This window comes from Protopterus annectens, chromosome 1.part1, assembly GCF_019279795.1.
Source record: "Protopterus annectens isolate FY-2018-M chromosome 1.part1, PAN1.0, whole genome shotgun sequence".
NCBI lineage: Eukaryota > Metazoa > Chordata > Ceratodontiformes > Protopteridae > Protopterus > Protopterus annectens.
Genome location: NC_056726.1, coordinates 510,733,134 through 510,758,284, shown reverse-complemented (window position 1 = coordinate 510,758,284; position 25,151 = coordinate 510,733,134).

Below are 25,151 nucleotides of genomic sequence, written 5' to 3'. Positions count from 1 at the left end.
TGGGTGTGTGTGTGTGGATGTCATATCTCAAATCTCTCCTAGCCTAATGAGTACATCTTGCAATATAGTAGTGGCACTAAATGCCAGGGATACCTAAAAAGTTGATAGGACAACACTTTTGCAGCATAAAAGATGTAAAGGTGGGGTGATCTGTAGACAAAGTATATAGAACAACATCTGTGCAGCATGACAAGTGTATGGAAAGGGGATCTCTAGGCACTGGGGATACCTAACAAGTCAATAAACATCACTTTTGCAGCGAGAAGATGTATCAGCATAGGATCATAGGATCATAGGAGATTACTAGGCTATCCACCTGGAGGTCATTTTAAGTCTAGCCATTTCAACCAGGTATAATACCATAGAAATGCTAGTCAATACCCAAGATTGCATTTAGTGATGACTGCTCATGTCCAGGAGGGTTGTGGGCACTATCCCTGGTAAGAATTTATGGTGCCACATCCACTCATCCAGATCCTACTTGAACAGTTTCATAGAATTGGTAGCCTGTTCCAAAGACACAGCAGTTGCTGGAAGATAAATCTGTCCCTCCAGCAAGTCCTATTTAAGTTGCAGAACATATCTATGTCCCTTGAATGGGTAGCCCTAGTTCTGTTTAATTTACGGATATGCAGCAAGTTCATTAGGTTTGGTTCTTGGATTGCTCTGTAGGACAGGTATAAGTCGCCCCTAAAAAGTCTATACGATATGGAGTATAGTAACAGGGACTTCAGTCAGTTTGTAAAAAGCACATGCTGGAGCCCCTTGATTTTTGCTGTTAGAAACCTCTGAGGTCTCTCTAATTCCTGCAGGTGCTCAGTACAGTGCATGCCAAATGGGGTCTTATACTCAATTATGGGCCAGATAAGTGCAGAGTATAGGGGGGTTTATAACTTCTTTTGCTCTCAAGGCGATAAGTTTACTAAACAAGTGTGCTATGTAGAAAGCTTTCCTTACTGCAAGAGACACATGGTGGTCAAAGCTAAGGTCACAGTCAACGTGTGATCCCAGGACCCTTACCACTTCATGGGTACTTACGGTATTGTTGTTTATAATATAGTCTGAATGGACATTTTTTGTGCTAAAGGGAATGATGATGCACTTTTTACATTCAGTTTGAGACTATGACTAATGCATCAGTCGTTGGTTTGTGTGAGATCCTCCTGGAGAATATTGGCATAACTTGGGGATTCAATGATTGCGCCTAGTTTGCAGTCATCTGCAAACTTGGTCAGCCACAACCCTTTAGCTTTGACCTGAACTTTTGAGAAGTTCATACCAAACAGTAGGGGGCCGACCACTGGGCTTGTGGCATCACTTAGGTAACAGGTTTGCTGATTGATGTGGAGTCGCCCACTTTGATATTGTGTGTCTGGTTTGTGAGCCAGTTGGCAACCCATCTTACAATGAAGGGGTTTACATTCAGTTTGCTAAGTTTATCGGTAATGCCTGAATGTGGGATTGTGTTGAAAGCCTTTGCCAAGTCGAGGTTTGCTGTGTGCACAGATTTGCTCTCATCAAAGGCCTTGGTCACACTTTCAAAGAAATCCACCAGATTTAACAGGCAAGATGTTCCCTACACAAAGCCAAATTGGGTAGGATCCAGGATTTGGAAGTAATCTATGTCTTTATTTATGACGTCCACAATGATACATACCATGGCCTTACAGATGAGACTGGTCAGGCTTATGGGTCTGTAATCACCTGGGTCTGTTGCTAGGCCACCTTTGTGAAGGGGAATCACTGTAGCTGTGCTCCATTATACAGGAACAAAGCCTGTTTAGGCTATGATTGAAAAGGGTACTTAGTGGTAATGCTAGTTCATGTTTTAGCCTGTTTAGAAGACAGCCTGTGATGTCATCTGGTCCCATAGAGGCTTTGTTTTTTTTTTATTTGGACAGGGTTGTGAGGACCTGCTCTTCAGATATGTAGGGTGGGGGTGGGGAGTTTGGGGGAAGGTTTGTTATAAGTTAGGAGGAAATAAGGGAGTGAAATTTTCACCAAACCTATCCATTACCAGGTTTGCTATCTCTGTGGGGTCAGTGTGTGTGATACCATTAACCACCAGTTCTGCACATGCTTGGGTCCTACCCTTTAGGTTACGTACATAGCTGTAAAAGCCTTATGGTTATCCTTGGCAGTACTTGCTAGGTTTCCTCTCAAAGGAGCTCTTGAAGGATTTGACAAGTTGTCTTATTTACCTTTTGAGGCTGAGGAGGGCACGTTTCCATTGTTTGGGTCTTGCCTTTGTTTTCTTGGACAGCAACATTTTTCTGTTTATTGTAAAGTTTGTTGATGCTGGATGTTCACCATAACAGCTTGTTTTTACTTGGGGTTCTGGCTTTAATTTTTTATGGTATGGCCGAGTTTATACACTTATGCAAGTGATTATACAGGGCTTTAGTTTAAGCTCTGGTGTAGTTACCATTTCCAGCTTGGAATGCATTTATATTTTCACCTAGGATGGTATAGTTTGCCTTGGTGAAGTTTCCTAGTCTGATTTCACCCTTTGTGAGTTCTGGTGTTAGTGCAAGCTCAAAGGTGACTGAATTGTGGTCAGTTTTAACTAATGAGGTTCTGACAGCTGCAGCAGTGCACTTGTTTGATATGTTAGTGAGGACCAGATCTAGAATGTTTGTTCCTCTTGTCAGGGTATGGACGATTTGTTCAAGGGTATTTGAATTAACAAAGTAAAAGAACATTTGCGCTAGTGAGTTAGGGCTAGCATAGGTTTCCCAGTTGATGGTGGGATAAAAGAAATCTCCCATAACCAGTGTGCTCAGTAAAATTTGGATTGTCTCCGGTTTGGACAAGTAGGCTTCGTGGGCATCGTTACCCATGGAGTGGATCTATAACTGGCTATGACATGAATGGGAGTATTAGCCAATGTAACTTGGACCTGAAGTAATTCTATGGAGTTGTCCAGTCTAATTAGACAGGAGGTGAAGTTATCTCTAATATAGATTGTGGTTTTCACATGGTCATTTTGTGGTCTAAAGGTGTGGAAGGCATTGTAGCCTTGTAAGGCCGGGGTACTCTCTGAGGCCTTAAACCAGTTTTCTGTTACTACACAGACATCTGCATCTTCTTGTAATAGAAGTGCTTCCAGAGAGTGCAGTTTTTGGTTTAAGCTACTAGCATTTAGCAAGATGACCCTTATTTTGTTCTGATTGGTTAATTTCATGTTGGTAATGTTGTTTTTGAGAGCTTGCCTAAAAAAGGTACTATTGGTGTGGCAAGAGCATTTGTCAGCAGTTGAATGCCTAGAAGTGCCAGGTGCAAACTGTCTCTGGCAAAGCAGTGAGGTTTGTTGACCATGGATTCCCAGGCTGACAGAAACTGGATCCCCTTTGAATGACACCAAAAACATGGGGGGGGGGGTCACTAGAAACTGGGGATGTAAATGACTGCATAATTCAGGAAGAAAGCTTTGAACCCTATACCCTTGCTATACAAAATAGCTCTTTAGCACAGCTTCAGTCCTCTGGACTACCACTAGACACCAGGAATGCTTTGGCATATTACCTTAAATCACAGAAAAAAAACCAGTTAAAGCAAAAAAGGGAAACAGTTTCAAACGTTGCACTGTTGGCACAGAAAGTGGCTTGTTATTAAGTCAGAACTTTAGTCCTCTCCTCTGAGCACAGTATGCATTGCTGTGCATTTTTAAACTATAAGAAGGATGAAACTGTAATATATAGGATGAAACTGTAATATATGACATTATTGACTGACTGCAATTGTCCATGAGCTATGAGGCACAGGACACATGAAAGAAACAAAATCACAAATCCTTTTTTTTTTAAATCAGGGACAGTTGAAAGGGATAGTAGGGTATTTCTGTAGGGGGCACCATACCTCTATATGACTGTCCTAAGGTTTTAGAAAATGTCAGAAGGAATGCTGGATGATACCAGGGAGAAGTTTTAAATTATTACATTAAATGTTTTAAAAAGTTAATAGATGGCTAGGTGTAGCATCACAATGCATTTTCTGAACAATAAGAAGAACATACCTCTAATATCTGTCATTATTGACTGACTATAAGGATTCATGATTTATGAGGAAAGGGACAAAAATAAGGACATTCTATCCACTCAGAGACAGGTTAGTGGTATATCAGTGTGTGTGTGTGTGTGTGTGTGTGTGTGTGTGTGTGTGTGTGTGTGTGTGTGTGTGTGTGTGTGTGTGTGTGTGTGTGTGTGTGTGTGTGTGTGCGTGTGTGTGTGTGCATGTGTGAGTGCATGTGTGCATGTGTGCGTGTGTGTGTATGTGTGTGTGTGTGTGTGTGTGTGTGTGTGTGCGTGTGTGAGTGAATGGAGGGATGCCTATGCTAATGCAATGCAATGTATGGACGACCAGAGGTGTTTCCTCAAGTGCTGATTTGCACTACCTGTAATTATTAGCAACTCATCGACATGACAATTAACCAATAATGAGGTCTTTCCTTATTGCCACTAACACATGTGAATCACAATTTCTGTGATTATAAAAAGAGCTTCTTTTGTTCACAGCTCTTACCTCCCATGGTACATGCATTACATGTTTATTTTAAAGATGTTATAGTCTTTTTCTTTTATCCTTAAAAAAATAACTGATAGAATATTTTACGTCATTATGTCTAAATTTAAGATATTTTCTTGTTGTCTTGCATTAAGCCTAAAACTCATACAAACACTGAACTCTCCTTGTTAACAAGGAGAAATTAATAGTAGGCACTAAACAGCCTATAACTGCAAAGTACCTTGCTAAGGAAACAGCTCCTATACTTTACAAAGAAAAAAAAAAGCCCCAAACCAGGCATGTCCAAGGGTCAGCTTCTGGTGATTTCTCCTGTCCACCTGGTGAATCTGGGCATACTGGGGCAATGCAGCAATTGCCTCATGTACACAGACAACCCTCTCCTCCTACCACCCAACACTACAACCTGTGAGAGATGCACTTACATAGCCAAAATGGAAGCAATGCTCTCTCCACCCAAGATTGTGCTAAACAGTCAAGAGGAGAAGGTTAACACCCACACTACACCTCAAGCAACACATAGCCCTTCTAAGCCCGCACCACCAACACCCACATATAGCAACACTAAATCCACATATGCAGAGGCCCTTAACTGTAACCTGCCTAAACAACAAAGACCTTTGAAGCTGAAACGCAAACAAACACCAATCACAACCAATGTGTCACATAGTTCACAACACCAGTGTGCCACCCAGCAACAGCCCCTAAGGCAAGACAATGTACCTAACACTTTAGTCATAGGTGACTCTATAGTCCGGCACACTGATGTCCCTCTCACCAGGTTGAATAAGGAGAAAATTACAGTCAGCTGCCTGTCGGGTGCCAGGATCCACCACATAACGCATGCACTCAAGTCACTCCACAACAAGTACAAATATGACTCTGTCATTGTCCATGTTGGAGTGAATGACTTGAGACGTACCTCCCTGGACTACATGAAAAGAGACATGGAAGAGCTCTCGGATCATGTGGCCCAGGCAGGTATGACCCTAGCCCTGAGTAGCATCCTGCCTTCGCCCAGAATTATACCACAATATAAGGATAAAATGATTGACTTCAACAATTGGCTAAGCTTATGGTGTCATTCAAAGGGGATCCAGTATCTGTCTGCCTGGGATGACATGATTGACAGACCATGATGCTTTGCCATAGATGGTCTGCACCTGTCGCCCCTGGGATTCAGGTTACTGGCTAAGGCTCTTGCCACCCCTATAGTGCCTTTTTTAGTCAAACATTAAAAGACAAAACCACCACCGTAACAGGTACAAGCATTCAAAATCTGAAGGTAATGCTACTCAATGCTAGAAGTCTAAACCTCAAAATGCACTCTCTCGAGGCACTCCTAAAAATGGAGAACATCGATATCTGTGCAGTAATTGAGACCTGGTTCAAGGCTCCAGAGAACACCCCTACAATACCAGGCTACAACTCTTACCACACTTTTGGCCACCAAACCAGGTCCATATTCACCAAGGATATTCACACCACCAGGCTAGTTGGCCAACACAATGTGTCTGAAATTCTCCAAGTGCAACTAACACTAGGTAAGACTGCAATCCAAATTGTAGCTTGCTACAGATCCCCCACCATACCCCAAGATTCTCACTACACCTTTCTAAACATACTGGAAAATATTAAGATAGAACCAAACACCCTAATACTGGGTGATTTTAACTACCCTGCCATTAACTGGGAAAACTACTCATGTCCCAACACCTTTGCAGCGGTTCTTGGAATTCATAAATTCCAACGCCTGGATCAACTAATCCATAGTCCCACCAGGGCTCCAATATCCTAGACCTGGTCATTACCAACATGGGAAATCAATGCTCCATACCTATGGTCACCCCTCGTTAGTCAGGTCTGACCATAAGCTAATCACCCTTAACATCCACATCCCACCCCACCCCCAGTAAAGAAACCACCATAAAAACTTCTCCAAAGCCAACTTCATGCTACTCAAGTCAGAAGTGACAAACTTCATGACACCCATGCAGACGGGAACTGAAAGTTCAACTGCTGAATCCTACACTAAGGCACTGTACGAGAACATCCACTCATGCATGAATTGTGCCATCCCAAATAGAACCAAAATGCTCTCATCCAAAAAAAAGGAAGCCAATCTGGTGGTCCCCTGCCATAAACAAACTTTACAACAAAAGGAAGAAACTTTTGCAGAAAAGAGGAAAATCACAGGATGCAAAAAACTCCCTTACTAGCCTCAATAAGAAACTGAGATGCCTCATAAAATCCTCTGAAGCTAGTTACGAAAATAAAATTGCCAAAGATTCCAAAGACAACACAAAGCATTCTATAACCATGTCAAGAATCTAAATGGCAATGCTCAGATCTGCTCTGAGCTAAAACAGAATGGCATTAAATATACTGATCCGAAGGATATTGCCAATATCCTGGCAGATCGATTCAGTGCCAACTTCACCCCCCTCTCACCCCCTAAATGGCCCATCTTAATACCGGAAGATTGCCAAATTCCAGTAATAATGGACACAGAGGTACAAAACGCACTCTCTAAAGCCAAGAATACAGCATCCATGGGACCAGATGACATCCTGGGCTGTGTACTACATGAACTACAATATGAACTGGCACCTCACCTAAGTGTCATGTTTAATCATAGCCTCACCTCAGGTTTCATGCCCACTGAGTGGCGCAGAGCTACAGTTATCCCAATCCACAAGGGGGGATCCACCTTGGATCCCGGAAACTACCGTCCCATCAGTCTAACAAGCCTCATCTGCAAGGCCATGGAGCGTATTATCATGGAACTTATAAACAAAGACATTGGCAACCTTCAAACACTGGACCCCACCCAGTTTGGGTTTGTGAAGGGCTGATCTTGTCTCCTGAACCTGATTGACTTCTTTGAATCAGTCACCAGAGCCATGGACAAGGGTAAGGTGGTCCACACAGCCTATCTAGACCTTGCCAAGGCCTTTGACACCATCCCCCACTCTGGAATCATAGATAAACTTACTAAGTTGGGCATTAATCCCTATGTCACCCAATGGGTTGCTAAATGGTTTACTGACAGAACCCACACTGTAAAAGTAGCCGACTCCAAATCCATCTCCAGACAAGTGACAAGTGGAGTACCTCAGGGTTCAGTCCTGGGGCCACTCTTGTTTGGCATCTACTTCTCTGAAGTACAGGTCAACACTAAGGGACTCTGGCTAACAAAGTTTGCAGATGACTGCAAACTGGGAGCCATTACTGAATCCCCAAATTATGTGGATACTCTACAAAAGGGCCTTACAGAAACAGATGCTTGGTGCCAGAGCCATGGGCTCAAGCTCAATGCCAAGAAATGTATTGTTATCCCTTTGGGAAAAACATGTATCCATGAATTACCATATAGGTGGCAGTACACTAAACACAGAAAGTGTGATAAGAGACTTAGGGACACAGGTGGACAGTGGTCTCACCTTCGATAACCACATCGCCACAACAGTCAGGAAATCCTTCTATGTGGCACACCTCATCACGAAGGGCTTTTCATCCAGAAAAAAGGAGGTCATTGTCCCACTGTACTCATCCCTCATTAGACCCATTATAGAATACAACGCCTCATTTGGTATGTACCTCTCAAGACATCTGCAACAGCTGGAAAGGCCTCAGAAATACCTCACTAAAAGAATCACAGGCCTAAAGCAGATGCCCTATGCTGACTGCCTTAAAAAACTCCAGCTATACTCTGTCGCATATCGTCTACTCAGAGGCGATCTCTTCTTAACATACAAGGCCATGTCAAACCCAGAGCTGTTGGACATGCTACACTTAAAGAAATCCCAATCCCTCAGAGCTACACGCTCCAGGGATCTAAACCTTGTCATCACAATAAACAAAACATGCTGGAGGGATAGGTTCCTGACCCAGAGACTCCCCAGACTCTGGAATAGATTGCCCATACATGTCAAGCAGAGTGCCTCTTTGGACCTCTTCAAGAGGAACCTTGACGATTGGATGGGAGAAATGAAATTCTCCCCAGGGATCACGTCTGTCGCCCTGCTAGACAGGGGTCCAGGAAAGTAAATAATGTGGGAAGAAATAGCCAGGCAATTGTTATGGCTAGGCTTGTATAGGCCCTAGGGCTGATAGCATAGTACCAACCTATGAACCTATGAACCTATAATATCTTGATAAAGTTATATTATTTTTTATACCGGAAAAAATGTTTTCTTGTCCAAATCACTTGAAAATTTGAACAGTTTAGGGATGTTTTACTGGGTAAACTATTTTGAAAGTGTATTTTTAATTACTAGTTTTTGTTTTATATTAATATTATTTTAGTCTTTCATAAGCAGGGGGTTTGAATGTGTTTGGTCTGGGGAGTTGGGACAAGATCATCCAATGTTATTTATCTAACTAGTTTCTATGATAAAAGAAGAAAGTAGTCTTGTGAAATGTTTTGCTGACCATTATGTTTCTTTTTGTGTAGCAGACTTTCTGGACACACTTTTCTAGATCTCTTATGTTCATAATTACTTGTATATATGTTTGGACTGTGGTGTAGTTTCAATATGCTGCTTCAGGTTTACTGTATACATCATTATTAATCCCTAAAACCAGACATCTTCAAATGTCAAATGCATTCAAAACTCTGGTAAAAGGAAGTTTCTTTTCCACTTAATTTACCAAAGCTCATCTTGGGATCCTTTTTCCAAATAAAGACAAAGAGCTCATATTAAGAAGGCCTACCCCAAAAAGCCAACATGTTCAAAAACAATGAAGTTGCACTCCTAAAAATGGATGAAGCTGACTGGCTATTCTTGGAATAGTTATAGGGTAGCAGTCCTGCTTAAAATGTCTCTTTGTATATCAATTCTACATGTTGTGCTGATCATGTAGGGAGTAGTGTTACTTAGTCTCTGTCTGTTTTGTAATTAAGGCTTGCTTTGTTGTTAATTTCATAGACATACATTATAGTGTTTAGAAGGCACAGCCTGTCCATTGATCATAATCACTTCCCAATATTCTTACTCATGGAGCATCTACTGCCTCCAGGATAGCAAAACACATCTGGCCCAGGACGTATTTAAGGGTGCCCATCGAATCATTAAGGTTTGCCTTAAAGGAACCGAGGGTATCACTCTGCATTATTTGTACCAGAAGATTATTCCAGATGCGGAAGCATCGAGTAATGAGTCTGTGCAGCCATCCAATGTGTCTTGTCTATTTGTTGACAGAGGTTCAAGTCTTTATTCTTAGTGTTTGTTGAACTATTTCGTTTTTGGAGGTATAAAAGAACAAGAAGAAATAGGCCATTAAAAGCATGAAGTGCTAGACATAAGTAACTCTCTGAGAATCTATAAGAAACAGAATACAGTGGTAGCACATAAAGACTTTTGTTGCAGCCGAGGGTAGTTATTCTGGTGATCTTTCTATTTAGAAATGTCTGGTGTCTTAACTGTTTGATCCATTTGGTAGATACATACTAAAATAAACAATATATTGTATATTTGATCTGAGCAGGATGTATTACAGAGGAATGATAGTTTCTGTTGTCCTAGATGAGATACCTTAAGTTATTAATTGGCTTAGACAGAACAATTTCCTGACTATTATTGATATCTAGTGCTCAAATGATAGGGAGCTTTCTAGAAGGTGCTGATATCTCTAATGACAGTAAAACTCTAGAACTGGGTGCTGTCCATGCTGTAAAGTGCTGTCTAACTTTGTTTACCAAACAAGACAATGGTAAACTTGTTTACCATTAATTTAATTTTGTGCCTACTGATCATTAATTTGCATGGTTTAACATTTGTGCTAATAACACAGTACTGAATGCTTAGTGAACACTATCTCCCAACTTTCACTTATTGGCAGATATTATGTCTATATTACTGCTTTGGAGATCTGAGATGTAGATACCAGCCTGAAAGGGTTCTAGTACTGATGCAGAAATTCCACTAATCGTCATTTTGTTTTATTATGCAGCATCTACTACTTTATCTAAATGGGTTCAATCTACCAGCCATTTTTCTAGCTATCTTATAAGACATAAGTCTAAATGTAGACCATTAAGCTAGCTTATAATTCCAGCATAGTAAATAGTATCAAAAGTGTTGTCCAGATCCATGCATGCTGGATGAACTGCATTGTCACTATGCACAACTTCAGTTATTTTCTCAAAATTTAGTATACATGATCTCCCTTAGACCAAACCATGCTGTCATAGGTCTATTGCAATAAGATTTTTATACCCAAGCTTATGAAATCAGATACAGTATGTTTTGTGGCTTTGTAAATTAGGCTTGTTAAGCTGAGTGATCTATATTTCCCAGCATCTAAGGTGGGACAACCTTTATGAGTGGAATAACAATAGCCATTTTAAATAACTTAGAGGCATATTCCATGACTGTGATTAATCTAATCAGTTATAAGTGGACTTCAGAGATGCCATATTAGATTAATATCAATAAAGCAACCAGGCATATTGAGGGAGCACACAGAAGTGATATTTTTAGCTAGAAAGTATATAGTTAGGACATATTCTACAATAATCTTAGAGGGAGAAAGTGACTTGACAATTTTTGGAAGTTCAATGACAGTTTATGATGAGAAGTTTTCACTAAATGTATCTGCAAGTATGTTAGCAATACAATTACGAATTGAGTGGACAATACCATTATGAATTAATTCAGACTTTTTACTGATGGTCATTTTGTTATTATACAATATCGGTTAAGAATGATTTATCCTTATCATTGGCTTCAGATGCTAATTTTAATTTGTGTTCTGCTTCAATTGTCTTTTTGACATCTTTCACATTTTTGCTGATATTTTTAATAAGAGTGTTTAATGTGGGCAGATTCTGATTTATTGCAGGCTTAAGTAGTCTTTTCTTTTATTATACAGCTTACTAAAAGGTGGTTTATGCATTCCCCAGTATATTTGAGTTATTGCTTTTATCAGATGGCAGTAAAGTTCATAGGACATTAGTGTCAGCTGAGGTTACATTAGTCCTGAAAAATGGGAAGTTGAATTTTGAGAGCTTATTATATAGTTCTAATAATTTTTGTTTTTCTTTTTTTACGTTCTTGAATTTGGAGATCCTCATCATGGTGGGTTTAGATGCCCAAAAAGAGAAAATTAATGCTATGTGTTTAGACTGGACAAAAGATCAGGATACTATAAATGCAATTAGGTACAATGTTAGTGAGTATGAGATCTCTAAGGTTATGGTCCTAATGGACTATTTAACTATACATAAAATGAGTAAGCAATCAGCTGATATAACTAAAGTAAGAGCTAGAAGGAAGGATATGCAGGAATGTAATTTGGAAAGGGCCATGTTATTCCTTATGGTCAGTTTAGTAATAAGGTTAACAACATCATCACCAAAAATTGGAATACAGCCTTTGATACTTTAGACAGCTCACACAAGTTAAGAATTGTATCTACTTTTTCCTATAAAAAAGAAAAGAGTATTAAACCCTTAGTTGAGAATATTCCTTATGGTATGAGCAAGTGTGGTGCTTGCCCTAGTGTTGATTTATTTATGATGGTGCCACCCTTAATCTGGTTACATATTTGAAGAGTATTAGAAATAATAGTAAATTTCTTTGTGGTATGTAAGGCATTTATGTTTCTTCATGTCTGACTTGCTTCTTCCTTTATGTGGGCAAGATTGAGCACCAGTTAAGAGGTAGGATATATCAGGATGTCTTTACACTGAGCACCAGTTAAGAGGTAGGATATATCAGGATGTCTTTACACTGAGCACCAGTTAAGAGGTAGGATATATCAGGATGTCTTTACACTGAGCACCAGTTAAGAGGTAGGATATATCAGGATGTCTTTACACTGAGCTACCAGTTAAGAGGTAGGATATATCAGGTTGTCTTTACTTCTAGGAAGCATGATTCAAATAATGAGCTGGTTTGCTATTCCAGACAGTGTTAGGACTTTTAAGAATTGTTTGTTTTTTATAGTTGAGAAGGTGTCCCACTTGGAAATTTGAGGCTCTTGGGAAGAATTACTTGAGTCAAGAAAGTTACATTGGCAAATTAAACTGAATGTAACCCAGTCTGCTGGCCTTAATGATAAGATTTTGCTTAGCAACATTTTTCTTTTAAAGGCCATTAGAATTTAGTTTGTGTATTATTTTATATCTTGGTTTGGATTTTTTGGTTCCTTCTATGATTTTTGATCTAATATATATGGCTAATATTTAAAAACAACTTGTTAACATAACAGCATTCCATTCTGGGTTAATGCACTTACATTTATCTTGCTTTTTAGTGCTTGAATTTTATTGCTGTTTTTTTTTTAATGTTTTTAATGTTTTTTTTTAGTTTGTGATTGGCTGAGTATGAGCATGTGATCTATTTATCTGGCTAGTTAAATGTCATTTTCACTAACTGATGTTCTGATGAAGATTGCTTATAACTTTTTCAAAAAAAGCACTTAATTTATCTCTATTAAAACTTGACTATCTTGACTTGCTGTATCTACATTTCTTTTAATATTTGATCTTTTAAATGTTGACTGTACTTTGTTTTTTCTTATTTTGGTTCCTTGGTTTATGTGGACATGCCATCTAAGGAGTTGTACCAACTGTTGAATGATGAGCCTAGTACTAGAAACAATTGCACTGAATAAATGTTATGTTGAGTCCCTTTTCCCTCACTGCATGGGGGTTTGCCATTATTAATTGGATTACCCTCAAAAGCTACTCAAAATTTGCAAGTTATTGCAGGTAATTTTTCCCATTTTGCTGGTTGTGATTGTGTAGATCCTACTTCTGAGCTAATTACCTTAAGACCAGATGTGAATAAATATTATGCCAGGTCCAGGGGCAGATTGTCTTCTGAACTCATTCCTGTCCTGACCTCCAAATATGGTAGTATATTCTCTGGTAATGAAGTTGATGTGGTGAGGCAAAAGGAAGTTTCTGTTTCTTTATGCCCTGTTTACGATGGCAACTGTGAAATAAATCATCATTCCCCTAGTTATGCAGAGGCTGTTATTGGTTTTACATCTGTTGCTACCAAGGAGGGATTTAATGACTGGTTGAACCAAGTAGTGGCTTTAGGAGTTGATGATGTTACTTATTCAAACATTGGCAATAGGATAAGGCTTAATTTAAAGGCAAAAATTTTGAAACTTGAAAATTGTTTTGTTACAGTTTAGGAACCTGTAATTTGACATTGTATTTTTTCTGAATCTATTACGGTCCATCAGGTTCCTAAGGTTCATGCAATATGGAAGTTCCCCAATGAACTCGTGCATGGTTTATTATTGCAGTGTGATCTTTTAAGATTGTTTACAAAAACTGGACTGTAGTTTATGCCCTTACTGATTAACGACAGTCTTAGAACTTTACAAAAGTTAGAATTAGAACCTAAACTTCTTTACAACAGGATATTATTTCTGATTTAATATCAATGATTTTATAAAGATATGATTTGTAAATTTGATTCTAGGTGTAAGACAGTTATGGAATGCAAAATTAAGAAGTTAGTCAGGGATAAGTTGTCTTATGATAAGAAGGAAACTTATCCTTGACTGTTTGGTAAGCTGGCTGGTGTGGTTGATAAAAATGGTCATATTCAGACTGTAGATTTCTGGATTTCTTGATGTCAAACCAGAAGAAACAGACTGTGGACTTCAAGATTTTTAGATTCCATCCTTCACCCCCTTGAAGATCCATTCGGATTCAGAAGAAATAATTCCATTTGGACGAGGCGAATGAGCCCTACCCTCCATGTTAGAACACCAAAGAATCACCTAGTCAGGAGGAAGGGGAGGGGGGAGTGAGGTGGACCTTTAGGAATGGAGTGAGGAGATTTTAGATATCACTAACACCTCTCACTACTTACATGACTTTAACAACTTTAAAATTCTCAGTTATAGCCATCTAGGTAGGGATATGGTGAAGAATAATATGGTGAAGATTATCTAAAAATGTTTTATATTTGTTCCTACTAAGTAATGTGACCTTGTAGACAACTTGTTAGAATTAAACCTATTTGCTAGAAAGTTGATCTTGAGTTTCTTGTTGGGCTCAGAGTAGTTGGTTCTCCTTGTTCACCACAGCAGTAGCTTTTATTTCCAGCTACTTTCAGCTATTGGATTACTTGAGAAACTTTGTGAAAATTGCCTTAGGGCATTGGAATTAAATGAGCAGGGTATGATGTTTTATAACCTGACTTGAAAACAGAGTGTGACTCTTAGGGGAATTATCCCAAAATCATTATTTTTCGGTTATAAAGCCTGATAAAGGTAGGTGTTTGGTCTTTATGAATACTGTAGATTATCTGGGTAAAATGCATGATTACCTGAATGATCACAATTTTTTTTCTGAATTGGCCACTAAGTATAAAGTTCATATTGCAAATGGCAAGAATTACAGTTTATTTCTAGATTTAATTCTGGAGTATCATTTGCCTCACAATATATTTTGCTTTTTAGAGTTTAAGAAACCAATTTGCCCAGCTATTTTTGGATCCCATAAGACTCAGAAGAATAAGCTTGTTTCCCTCTTCACCATATTATGGCTACTGGTGGATGTAAAACAGAATCACTGGCTAAGTTTGTTGATGCTAAGTTGAAAACGTTTTTCAATGAGAAAGTTTATGTCTTCAGGGATTCCTGGCACTGACTGGAAATGTTAACCAGGACTGAGTTTAATGAAGAACTGTGGCTGGTAACTCTCGATGTCAAGAATCTGTTTTAGTTATACCCTATCAAATGGGACTTGATTGGTTTTGTGAAGCCCTAGTTATTGGGGCATCCATGGCCCAGGATAATATTTGTCTTTTGGTAGAATTGATGGATGTTATATTAATCCACACTTTTCTGTATTTTGAGGGGGAATATTATCAGCAGGTAAAGGGAGTAGTCATGAGGGCAGCCTCAGCACCCATCTTTACTAATATTATTATGTGGTATTAGGAGCAAAGTTTTGTGAAGAACAATACCTATTAGCCCCATATTTCCCTTTACCTTAGGTTTTTGGATGACATTTTATTTTTCTGTAAAGGTGATATTAAGGTGTTAGAAAAAAAAATAAACTACCATAATTGGACTACTAGATTTTTGCAGTTTACCCATCATTTTAATTTGCATCAGATCAATTATTATATAAAATTCTTGTCTCTGCAAGTCTGAATCTACAATTTATAGGAAACCTACCTTTTTCAATTTATTTTTGTATTTTACCAGTTCCCATTCTATGGGACAAAACATTTTTTGGTTAAGAGACAATTTGTAAGGCTGCCTTAACTTGTATAATGATTAAACATTTGCTGCTGAAGATGACATCCTTTCTGAGCTTCTTACTGAGTGACCCTACTGAGAGGAATCAGTTGAATGGATGAAGAAGGTGGTATTAGACAGTGGCAGTACTAGATGTACTCCTATACTTCTCCAGAAAGACGCATATGAAAAGCAGAATCTAGAGGAAAGGATATGCTGGAAGGTAATGTTGAAAAGACCATGGTTATTCTTCATGTTCAAATTTAGTAATAAGGTTAAGTGGGTCCCATTCAGAGGCTCGACTCTTCAGAAAGTCGAACCTCATATGGTCAAGACCATATAATCGACATTCTGAAATGTCAAAGCTTTTGAATGGAGATTGTGGTGCAGTGGGAATTGTGAAATGTACTGTTTTCTCTACTGTAATGCAATCTTGGAGTTGGTATATATAATATACAGAGGGTGTGGGGTGTGCAGGGTGGCTTACCCCCTACAAAAATGTAGATTTTTGCTGTTTTACAAAGTTTGACTTTTCAGAAAGTCAGTCATATGGTCAAGACCATATGAAGTTTGACTTTTTGAACAGTTGAGCTTCTGAATGGGATCCACTTAAGAACATCATCATCAAGAAATTGGAATCTGGCCTTTAATACTCTTCCTGTGGTTTTAGTACTTGGCTTTTATTGTTGTTTTTAATGATTTTAAGTTTGTGATTGGCTGGATATGAGTATGTGATCTATTTTGCTATTTAAAGGTTGCTGGTTCCATTTGTTGGCATTCTGATAAAATTCATTTATAATTTACAGACAGCGTCAGTTAATTTTTCTTTATTAAAACTTGGCTGTCCTGACTTACTGTGTCTGGTAGCTTTTTGTTTCATATTTGATTTTTGATGCTTTATTTTAAATTGCAACAACTGTTTCAATAGCTGACCTATTCTTCATAATCATCAGCTAAGTTTTGTGATTGATCTTATATCCTTCATTCATTTTTAGCAGCACAAAACCACCAAAAAATAATAGCATTTACTTAGTGATGAGTATCCGGTGTCTTTGGTAGAGACAAGGATAGATGAGATACTTGCTAGCGTCTCAGCATTTGAACTTCATTTGAAGCAGCAGAAGGCAAGGAAACTGCAGAGAGATCTATGTGATTTCTCAGCTGGTCATGTATTTACCTGGCCCAGGAATATATCAGTGGAACAATCTACCCAAAGGGAAATGACAAATCCAGTTGTGACAATGAGTGAGAAATCATATGTTAATCACACTGTAATCTCACCTTCAGAATTGACACCAGTGATGAGTGCAACTGCACTCTCTATGGCCTCTGGTGTCACTACCCAAGATAAGAACATTGGTATAAAAGATTCATCAGTTACATCGGATGCTCGTCCTAAAATATATAACACTAGGAAGCAGAATGGATGCCCACGGGTTTTTGAACAGCTCCCCTTTCCTATTCGTATGACCAAAGTGGAGAGAGGCTGCTCCTACAGCAGAGGGCACAAAAGGAACAGAGAACACTCGGATTCCACACATACACCAATGCTCAAGAAGATGTGGGGGAAAATGAGGGTGCAGGATTAATACATAACATTTCAAAGAAGATGTTGGATGAAGCTGAGACAGCAGTATTATCAACAGGGTTATCATTTATACCAGCGACAATGACTGACTTAGCAGAAGCTACTTTGGACATTAGACTGTTTGTTCATAGCATTATCCTACAGTTAATGTATGCGGACGCTCAAAAAGTGAGTACATAAAAAAAACAAGTTTGTTCTGTCCCACTCTTAATCCAGTACTAGCGGTCTTTTGTGGTTTGTGTAAATGAGATTTAAATAAAATGCTCAGTTGTGATGATTATGTATATTTACATAAGAAATATTATAATTTATCCTATGATGAATATCTGGCTTTACAGAGACTGCGATTGGACAAGGGCATTTGTATTAAACCTACTGACAAAGGGGGGCCATGGTTATTATGTACATGGAATACTATCAAAACACAGTATTACAAATGTTATCTGATACAGGCACTTATGAACAGATGATTTTATTGAATATTTATGATGTTATTAGGAATGTGCATAATGTTCTAAAGGACTGTGTTATGAACAAATTTATTACTGAGGAAGTGTATAGTTTTTGCTTTGTTGAATATCCTTTGATACCTAGTTTCCAGGCCCTTCCGAAGATACACAAGGATTCTGAAAACCCACCCCTAAGATCGATAGTATTGGGACAAGGCTGGGTGACAGAGCTCATGTCCGTATATGTAGAAAAACATGTTAGACCAGTTCTGAACAATTATAGTATGGTTCTGAATGATACCAAACAGTTTCTTTGTGATTTATATAGAGAATGTTTTTTTTAGAAACAGTAAGTTATGATTTTTTATTTGCAACATCAGATATTTCCACTTGTTTACAGTGATACCTAACAATGTTGGATTGGAGTATTTGAAATGTTTTTTGTTACAACACAGTACCTATAGTCCATTTACAATAGACCTGTTATGTTTGTTTGTACAGACGATCCTCAAGAATAATGTATTTAAGTGGTCTGATCTGTATTTCAGACAAAGGGTTGGAGTAGCTATGGGGACCCCATGTGCAAACAGCTATGCCAATGCTGTGCTTGCACATTGGGAGTCCCTATATGTATTGTCAAACAATAGTTATGTATCACAGATTTTATTTTATTGTTGTTTTGTCAACGATATTTTTATTTTATGGAGAGGGAATGTTAGTGAATTAAATGGCTTTATTAGTTATTTACATGATACTACTTCTTTTCTGAAGTTTACGTTCAGTTACTCAGATGGGAACATTGATTTCTTAGATGTAAATTTAACCAAGGATGTAATTAAGGGGATTCAGACGTCTAGATAAAGGAAGGAGTGTCATAGGAATCACATACTATATAGGGATAGCCTTCATCCATCGCATGTGTATAGGAATATTATTCATGGCCAACTGATGAGGCTTTCACGCTTGATTAATGATGATGATCAATTTTTAGGTGAGGTGCATGTTATGGAAAGGGAGCTGATAGAGAGAGGTTACAAATGGGAAGAGGTACAGACACAGATAGAACATGTAATAGGGTTGAGAAAAACAACAGCAGCTTCACACTTTTCAGCATCCACCACCACACCTGATAATGAGCAGGTGGATAAATACTGGAGAAAATCTCCTAGTGTCCACCTGTCTTATTCTAGTAATATAGCAGAAATATGCGAAGTGGTAAGAAAGCAATGGCATATTTTAACATCAAATCAAGACGTTCATAGTGTTTTAGGTTCTAGATCTTTACTGTTAGAAATAGGTGCTCCTTGAAGAATCAGTTGTGTTATGGGAAAAAAGTTAATGAATATGTGGGTAAGAAAGGTACATTCCCATGTAAGAGTTGTAATTTTTATGGACTGATAGATACTAATAATATGTTTATTCATCCTAGTACAAGTAAAAATATGAGTTTAATGTGCAGGCCACTTGTAAGTCCAGACATTTAGTATATTTAACGCAATGTTCTGTGTGCTTTAAATTTTACATTGGAAAAACAAACTGTACCCTGACAGAAAGAATGAGGGAACATGTCAGGGATATGCGACAGTTGAATGCAAAAAATTCCCTAGCTCAACATATTTTACATACATCCATTATTCACAGGTTTACATTTAAGGTAGTGGAAATTATAAAAGACACATGTAGGTTGGGTGATATTGTCAATACTACTGAGGATAGGGAATTAAAATGGATACTGAATTTACAAGCTGACAAAGAAGGTGGATTGAATGACAGGGTCTCTTTAAGACCCAAACTGAAGAAAAGGAGACCACAAATAGTAGCTATATGAAACTAAACATGAGATATGTATACTAAGTATCTATTGGTGAACTAATTATATAATTAGATAATACAATGTAGTATAAGATGCTGTGTTATTTTATTGTATTATGTCATGGTCTGAAGAAGTGGTTTATCAATGAAAGTGCTTACCCTGTTACGTTTATGCTGAATAAAGTACTCTCAGCCTTTTATACTTGTTTTTACTATTTCTATCTTTATTCATTTTTATTAAAAATGTTTTTGTTTTCTTAGCTTGAGACTTGAACACTGCTATTGTATTGATCAATAAAAAGAAAGTTCATAGACTTATCTAGCTTTCATCTCAGAAGAATCAAAGTTAAATATTATGAGGTGTTTTTATCTATTCAATCTTTTCAGACTCTGAAATCCTTTTTTAAATTACTTCACTATTTTCCTCTGCTCATAAATTGCAGTGATGGATTGCCTTTTTACATAATTTCCTAATCATTAATTTATGCTGATATAGCTGATGCTTGATGATTTGTAGATGTGTTTACAGTTAATCTTTGTCTACAGTTTTACAACTATCTCCTATTTTTTTCTAGTTCAGTAAATGCTTATATTCATGATAATCTAGATATGATTAAGTTTATAAATAAAGAACTAGATATCCTACATCAGGAATTTGATGCTGCTTCTGGTAAGTTAAACATTAGTTGGGCCTGTGTATGCCCAAATTCACATTTTAAATAATAAGGCCTTTTCATAAAAAAAAACTAAACTAGTATTATTAAAAGTCATCTGAAGCCTTTCAAAGTACATCTGTGTCAAAGTTACTGCAGTGAAAGGCAAGAGATGATTCAGTATTTACAAAATCAATTCAGTTTGTTCTTAACTCTTAATTGACTTGACTTGGCTGTACATACTAAGAGAAGTATTTTCAGTAAGCCCAACTGCCATCTACATTTTAGACAGAATTATTAAAACAGAGATGCCTAAAGTGCTATGTCCACAACTTGGAAAATGTGTTCTAAATCCTTAAGTCTTAAATCTCCTTCCAGATCTTTTTTTCAGAAATTTAATCATAGCCCTCATGCGATGCATAGGAACACATTGCAAATAACAACTTAGCCTCAATTTTTCAACCTGTTCACAACAATTATTGAATGCTTATATCAGAAACAAATTCTCTTATTGAGAATTTATCAGCAACAAGTTAATTAAATATTGGCAAATCACATGTTTTAGATTGCTGCTCTCCTGTATTTTATAGTTATTACTCTGCTAGAAAGCATCCCTCTAATGTCTATTTTTATTTAAGATTGTTTTATAACAGATCTTTATATTAGTCAGTCAAAAACAAATGTATTGTCAAACCTTAAATTAGATTCTACAAAACCAAACAGTTACAGAGCTGAAGTTTTAATCAGCTGTGTCATAAGCATTTTGCATATAAGCTTATTATTTAAGAGCATTCTTTCTCCATGGTATTGCAAAATGTGTAAAACAATAAAATAATGCAAAAAACAAGACCAATCATTAGCATATTTAAGTGAAAATTAATAAAATCAAAAACCATCCTTCGTTCATATTGTCTATGTGCAATTCCAAATAATTTGGTCAAACTAAATAAAACATTCTCTTCAAACTTCTGAAAAAAAATGTGTTTCTAATAACATTTATCAATAATATTGCACTTCACTGCAGTATATTTTCTTCTGTTTTTTTTTGGAAACAATACCTCTCTAAATAACATCATGGTAAAGTTGAGGAACAGACAAACTTTCCCCATTTTTAATTTATACATAAAATCTTTATTTAATATTCTTACTAAGAAAATTTCATATCATATTCCAAGATTATTCTATTGCCCTATTTAATAATGATCGCATTTCCTAATCAGAGTCATAACTAGGTTGGGGCAAATGAAGCAGCTGTTCTGGTTGCAAGCTGTAAATGATCATGACTGGACAGTGCTAGTACTTAAGTGCAGTATTGACATTGATTTATGAAGCCACAATTAATAATTCATCAATACTGTGGCATCATAAATCAAAGCTGATGCTACATTGTGGTCATGGCTGAAGTACTTAGTGTATAAACTGAATGTGTGGTATTAACTGTAGAAGCCTGCATTAGCAAGCAGCTTGTTACAGTTGTGGAGACAAAATGTTTCATTGGGCTGAAACTATGAGAAGATTTTTTTTTTACCCTTCAACTTAAAATTGAGGTGGGTGTGAATTTAGGGATCTACACAGTACATCAGATAATTAGCTATTGTTCCTTTCTCAATTATAATCTTATTTGTATCATGTGTATTAAAATACTTTTTCAAAACACTTCCTAGATATGATAATGCTTCCAAAGTTTCCAGCTATAAACATAATCTATGTATCTGTACTCTGTTCTTACAATGTCACTTTATTTCCTGTATTTAAGGAAGTCACCACCATTGAATATTTCATTCTGATGAAGTCCTTATTTGTAGACAAATGTGCTCTTCTTTCATCATGCTGCCTGATTTTCACAAAGTAATTTGTTTCTATTTATAAATAACAAGACACATGTTCTCAAACTGTGATGTTATGAAATCAAAACAATTTTTTTTTAATCTTGATGGCACGTTCAGAATTATAATGTAGGATGAAATATATTGTTTTCTCTTTTCTGGGCTGCTTTATTAAAAATGAGTACTTTCTTATAGTGTTTGTAGAAATTGTTCATTGTGTCTTGTTCCTAAACCATTATAGATATTTAAAGTCTAATTTGTCTGAGTTACTGTGGTACCCTAAATATATCAGAATATGGTATGATATATTGAGTTTGTCTGAAAATATCACAGGCCATAGACTTATTAAACATTACGTTAATCACCAGAGTACACAAGTTATTGTACATTTATACATATTCTCAAAGAGACAACATGGATAACTGTATGGTTATTTTATATGCCATATTGTTGAAACATTAAGAAATATTACCTATCATTCAGCATTAACTAAGTTAAACTGCATATATTTACTATTCCATTCACTCTGTGAAGGTTGCCAGCCTAGCTAGATAGAATTTTGTAGCTCATTCTATGTCATTGTAAATATTAATATAATCCACAGACTTACAAATGTAAAGAAAACTAAATGTAAGAAAACTGTGTTATATGCCAAACTTCAAAAATGTAACCACAGTGCACCCTGCTGGAAGAAAGCTGTTAAGTAAAGAATTACAACTGTGTTTGATCTCAAGCTCAGAGCAGGATGTCTGGGCTAGCAAATTCTTTCTATTGTTATTAAGACAGAGATAATTACTAGAGGTTACATGTAAAATTGTATTTTATTGCTGTGGCTTCCTGGCAATGCGCAGCTTATGAAGAAATATAAATTTTGAGATTCTTTTAGCCTAGGAACTAAAGGAGAAGTGATAATGATGTAATGTGAAATGACTCTGCAGTACTGGGTATTATCAATTTAAGACTTTCTCAGAGAGAAAGATTGAGCATTTTGTATCTTGTCTGGGATCTAGTCAGAACATACACTCACCAGCACTTGCTTTCTCTGTATGTACATAATATTTAGAACTGTGATTTCTGTTAGAGTTAGATAGAAATATAGCCCGATTAGCTTAGTTGTTTTCTATATTTATGTCAGACCATCCTACAATTTTGTTTTAAAGTTTCCTGTGATCTCTGAACTCTTGATTAGAACTGTGTTGAATTGAGATTTGTCTTGTGTTTTATTATCTATTATTAAATATTTTAAACCTTTCAACTGTGGCTGTTTTGTGCAGAAATAATTTAAGCCCTAGAGTACTTGCTTGTATTTGGTGATACTGTCCAAGCCACTCCAATAGTCTTGCTGCTCAGTCACAATTATTATTTGGATAACAGTAACATTACACAGTGAAATTGGTCACCCTTTGGGAAGGGCATTATAGTAGCTGATAGTGGTTGGTGGCAGTCGGTACTACCTTATAGTCTGTGCAGAAAGGGGGCACAGCTGGAGAACTGTGCCAGCCTTCCCCAGGAGTGTCTGTGTGTTTGTATATAAATCAAATATTTAAGTGTGTGTTTATCAGCTACTTGGGCAGGGACATGAAGCACTGGTAGGACAGAGAGGGTGCTGGAGGTTTTATCTCAAACCTCTAGGCTGAGTTCTGGACCTTATAGCTGTGCCAGTGGTGAGTCTTACTCGGGATCCAGAGAGAAAGGGAGAAACCAGTCCCAGACTGACTGTGATCTCTGTGTGCTCTTAAGGGAAATTGTACTTTACTGTGTGTGTGTACTTGTTATCCCCCAATGTGAATGCCCCTCACTGGTGCTAGTGGTGAGGATTGATTGGATTGATTGAGGATTGATTACTGGGCCAGTGCCAGGGTGTCACATAGTCTTAAAATTTTGTAGTTGCTTTTCATAATTTTCTTTTGACAATTAATTTGGTCAGTGTTTGGTACTATCCCAACACATTGCTCCATTTCACATGCTATGCACTCAATTGATTACAAACAGGCAACTGTCTTTGCATCAAATATGTACTCTCAGAAATATAGGGGGCTTAAACATGGAGACATTCATGTCATGCCTCTGGAGATGGAAAAACAATCTCACATTGTTAAATTACCATTCTTTTACTGGGTAAATTAGTCACTCCCATCCCCACTCCCACATATAGAGGGATGTATAAATAAACGTGGTAGCAATAGTATGATTTTTCTGAGTTGTCCTGGCTAAGCAGGAGGTAACCAGACTTTGTAGTGAAACAAGGTAAGATATTTGAGCTGTAATGTTATTGCACAGCTGATGATTTATTTAACAAAGGTTTTGGATATTAACATTATTATGATCAATTATATGGTATATTAGTATGTATTTTTTCTGTACTAAATTTAGCATAAACAAAATATATTTTAAATCAGTTGCAAGGATTCACAACACTTAAAGTGTTCTTTATTTCAAAAGGCTTGCCTGAAGTCATGTATTTACATTCTGATTGTTGAACCACTGTACCAGTTTGGCTCCATTGATTCATCAGTGTGATCTTCTTTTATTTTTATAACCTACTATAACCATACTAATTATCCTGTATTTAAAAAAGTAAATAATCATCAGCCAAGCATAGACCATTATTATGATACTAAACAATAAAGTCATGTAGGCTGTTACAAATCATACTACAGAGGATTATAATTGGGTCATAACTAACTTATGTGTCTGAAATGTGTATTTCAAGAAATTCACCTTGAGAATGTAGAGAAGCAAATCCAAAGAGGTGATTCTTGACATCTACATTGAGAATATATCAGAAGCAGTTGTGAGACCTGCTTATAACTCATTATAGTGCATGGAGCTTTAGTTGTTTGTACAGTATCCATTAAAGGAATGGAACTGCACATCTATAAACACTTAGTGCAGCTGCACAGACAGTGGGCAGCTATAAAATTTGTTAGACACTTTACTCTGCCACACTTTTGTTTTTCTGGGTGTGTAATAACAATGTGCTTAATGTCTTTTAAAGCAATTTAGCTTATCAGTACACGTCTGTGATTTATTTATTTATTTCAGTTTGATGACCAGGGGGTCCACTGGGCTCAGGAGCCCG